Source organism: Haplochromis burtoni, unplaced genomic scaffold (assembly GCF_018398535.1).
Source record: "Haplochromis burtoni strain Fernald_Lab_line unplaced genomic scaffold, NCSU_Asbu1 Contig_55, whole genome shotgun sequence".
Taxonomy (NCBI): Eukaryota; Metazoa; Chordata; class Actinopteri; order Cichliformes; family Cichlidae; genus Haplochromis; species Haplochromis burtoni.
Genome location: NW_024582416.1, coordinates 820,409 through 825,156, shown reverse-complemented (window position 1 = coordinate 825,156; position 4,748 = coordinate 820,409).

The window sequence follows — 4,748 nt, the reverse complement described above, 5'->3', positions numbered from 1 at the left end:
ATTGACGACCAGATATCCAATAAACTTCGTCGAACACCGGTATCACCCAATCAAATTAAAGTAGGCGGGGCTCCACTGTGCCCTTGACAGGGCGGCTGGTGTTGATGAATGACGCCTCTTCGCCAGAAGAGGGAGACATTTCAGCGCACACAGTGGCACCTGGTGGTTCATGTAGTCCTAATTTTACACCATTTCTTCTCTTAATAAGATCTGACAGAGAAACTACAACTCTAAAAATCCAAATGTAGCTTTTAAAAGAGAAAAAGATGGGAGAGTCATTCTTAACTTGTTGAATCCTTTCCACTGATGGGCAGGGTATATGCTTCTATTAGAGCTCTGTAGGATATTTATTCATTGTCTGAATATTTTGTGACACTGAGTGATGCCCAGCTGTTGTCTGGAATGAACCCTGTGGCCCTGCAGTCTCCCTCCTCTGTTCATGAGACACGCTGGCTCATGGGCATCTGAGCCTCATATGGAAATACCCTTCCCCTCCAGAAAGTCTGGCACATGACTGGCAGTCCTGACTCCTGCTGGGGCTGACCTTGAGAGAGAAAACCAGCGGCGGTGTCGGTGGGTGAGAGTCATGCTGCGTTTGCTGCTATGGAAACTACTTTAAACTGGATTGTGCCAGAAAATATCAATCACTTTTTTTAATCGTTTGTGTGAGCTCGACTCAAACTTTATTGAATATTGTTACAGTCTAGGAGCAGGAGGGTGTGTGAGAGAGAATCACCTCCTCAATGCAGCTCTATAGTGTGTGATCAGGAAACACAGGAAATGAAACATAAGTAATTAACATTTCTGAGCGGGTAACTCATCACCAGAATGGGAACACGAGAAGAAAAACAAAGGCAGAAATACTTAACAGCATGTAATTTCCCAGCCAATTTAGGCTTTAGACACAGGCTCACATCAATAAACACAAAAACCACAAGAGATGTACAGCAATAACTTCTGTTATGATGATAATTCACAGTTGAGTCAGTATTATTCCCCTATATTTATCTGGATGTGTTACGGGTGATGTAACAAGTTCAGCAGGGTTAAAAGCCCAAAAAGTGAAACCAGATGCACGCTCTTATGAATACCCTGTTTATCATGGCAACATTGGATTCCACTGAGTGCTATGGTCTTACTATTACTTTTTAAATTTAAATTAAAGAGTCGCTTTGGTCTGAGACTGCATGAATGCCAGTTTTTGGCAAAGGTGACGCCTGTGACTGATTTTCTGTTTATGTTGTTTCATTTTTACTGAGCTGAAATTTGGTGTCAAACATGATCTACGTCCAAGCTTACAGTAAACCACCTTCAAATTGCTCTAGAAGTCTTTTGATGAGTAGTTTGACTCAAACAGCAGCGTGATGTCATTTTCATTGTTCTTATGAAAGAAAAATTATGTTACATTTATCATTTCTATGCCAGGTCACAATTTCTGTGTTTGGAAGCGAAAAATACAAACAGACTTTACACAGACAGACCAAACATCGGCCGTACTGGAATTCCTGTGATACAGCACCACATGAAAGAGGTAGCTGTACTTCAGCAGAGGAATTCCTGTGGTGATGAATGTGATCCTGGGATACATGTGTTGTGGTATTTTTGTGGTATCCTGAGACGTGCTGGCCCTTTCTGGATAATTTACCATAAGATGTTTGGTGAGCAGTCTTACTGTAAAAAGGTTTCCTACGTGAATTCAAATACTGAAAGCTTGTTTGTCATTGCAGGGAAGTTAATCTGATTATATATCCTTTAACAAATAACTGAGGTTTGTCTTTGATTGGTGGCAGTGAGTAAAGCAGCTATTTTGGAAGGTAAATGTATTTGCTTTCTTGTTACAAGTACCTACAGCTAAATACCCGTTAGCTTAGAGACAAAGGGGCTCAGCTGGTCTGTCAGACATATTTAGTTTAATCATTTCAAAAACTCAAGGATCAACAATCTGTTATATTATAAAGGGTTATGTTTTAAAACTTTCAGCAAGTAGCAGCTAACAAAGATTGTCTTCCTAAACCAAACCAATCAAATTGAATTAAATTAAGATAACACTCAAAGTCAGCTAAACTTCAGGGATGTTAATCTGTTCAGTTAGGAAGCAGAAACCTTCATGTGCTTTGGTGTAAATGAAAGTGGCAACAGGTGCACCAAAGAGGCAGCAACAAGACAACCTGCAGAAAGGGAGGGATTTGGCAGATGGAGGCCACAGACCATAGGAAGGACCATAGGAAGCTGCACGGGGCTGTAGAAGGCCATCGACCCGGCAGCATGACTGCTCTCTGCTCTTTTGTGTGAGGAGAAACAGGAGGCACTGCCAGAACTCCATGGAATTACCTCTCCGTACATCCATCTGTGTTGTTGTAAGATTTGTTGTGTCTCACAGCACAGTCACAATAGTGTGGAGGATATCAGGAAGAGAGCTGGACAGGGCCGTAGAAGGCCAATAACCTGGCAACAGGAGGAGCACATGGAACCAGAGCTCCATGAAGTGACCTCCAGCAGCCTACTCATGTGCATGTGTCAGGTAGCAGTACGCTAACAAATATTTTTAATTTTATGCAGAAACACAGTTGGCAAAATATTTTTATTGTAGCTCTGGAAGCTTTCTCTTGGAATTTCACCTGTTCTAAGCATTCCAGGTTCACTTTTCGTGTTGCCACAGGTCATTTAAATCTTCAGGCAACACTTTTTGGATCATGCAGAAACCATCAGCTTTTTTCTTACACTGTGGTCATTTGAATGCATTCCTGAAAGCTTAAACAAAAAACTATGCAGATTAAAGTTTTGGCATAAATCACATGACTGCCTAAAGTGGAACTCTCGGTCACCTTATACCAGGCAGTGTTGAATAACTGAGCCACAGCTGTGTTACAAAATGTCTTGTAGATTATTTTACAATTTTTCAAAATGCTTTCAAGCAGGACTGGTGCATTTCCCCCTGCATTTCCCGTCCCTTAGGTTTGCACATCAGTGCCGTTCTCTTTGTCTTTTCATCCCTTCATCTAAAAACATCTTCAGTCCCTTCATGGCTTCAGGCCCAGAATACGACTGTCTCTGTTTTCTCAGTTTAGCCTAATCACACTTTGCTTAGACAGCTCATCAGCATCCTTCAGCGAGGCCAAACCTAAAAACGACCCGGGAGAGCCCAGGTGACGCCTGAGCAGAAGAAGTAGAAGTGAAGAGAGACTCGCTAATGCTGGTGGAGTGATGTGAAGACATCCGTGACCGTTGGATGGGAAAGACCGGCGTGAAAAAATGGAGATATGAAAGACTTCCATAATAGAGTCTGGTATGTAACATCATACAGTGCAGATGTCATGTTATCTTCTCTGCCTACGTTTCCCTCGATTAAACCTCAAACCAAGACTTTTGCTTCCACCTGGGTCATGGAGCTGACATCTTATAGCAAAATTTTATCACCCATCTTGTATTTATCAGACGTGAGTGCGATTCGCTCTGATCACATCGTACAGGAATGGCAGCTACTTCCACCAGCCCACATGTTTCATAACAACCACAGCCCAAAGCGCCCTGACGGGCCCACCGTCCTCCGGGCATTCTGTGTACAGATTGAAATCATAACAAACCTCTTCCTCACAGAATCCCACCACATGACTTCATTCTGGGTGTGGGAATTATGGCATCCAATCAAAATAACCTTCTCATGACCTCAGTTTGGCTAGAGCTTCTTCTCCGATACCACACGGAGAGGAATGACTTCATATGTGAGGAGGAAGAGGCCTGTCAAACAAATGGGCTTTGTTTTTCTTTGCGCTCATTCATGCTGATTGTCACAAATAAGGATGAGAAAAAGTTCAAAGCTTTGGGTTAGCTGCAGAGTGCGTGCACGTTAAGGTGATTTTGCATCTTTAGATAGGCCGCCTGGAGAAATGATTCATGACAACAGAAGTAAAGGAATCTGAAGAAGCAGAGAAGTGTATGCATGGGTTTATGTCCGCTGCAGCAAGGTTTCACTTTATGGAACAAAATATGACATCAGCACCACGCCCAGATAATCCAGCAACTGCTACTCCTGAACGCAACTGCTCTGACAAACAGGGAGTGAATGCATCAGTGTCCATCTGACATAACTCCTCAGGGAGTACGTGAGTCTGTTCGCCGCTGCCTCTTTTGTTTGCTTTGGTTTCCACATAGAGATAAGAGCGTCATTATGTGCACCGAGCCCTGCTCCTTGGTGACCAGACAGGACTTTCACTTTAGTAACAGAAAGACGCAGACCGCCATGACTCCTTGTGCATCACCCGTAACTGTGATTTGAAATCTTTAAACTTTCTGTCCTGGTCAGACAAGAAAGCAGAGGAGCTCTGGGTTTATGTTTCGGAGCATTACCATCACTCACTGCTGATCTCTGCCATGGGCCACATGCAAAGTGCTTTCACTTCACTGTTTACATTATCATAATTTACACGCATGCAGAATAAAGGACAGTTTATGCTCCTTACATTAGCGTATATGATATCAAATCTGAGAGCATATACTGGACTACTGCTGGCAAAATATTACAAAACCATCTGTATGAGCCGTGATGAACTGTAGCATTGAAAAGGAACCATTATGTCCTTAATGTGATGTACTGTTTTGAAAGGAGAGACGATGAGATTTTGCGAATATTTAAATATATTTTTACTGCTTAGATATTTTACAGTTAAGACAAAGTTTTAAAGTTCAGTGCAGAGTTAGAAGAGCTGCTAGACACCTTTCATTTTAGCATTTCCTTTTCATTCAACAGG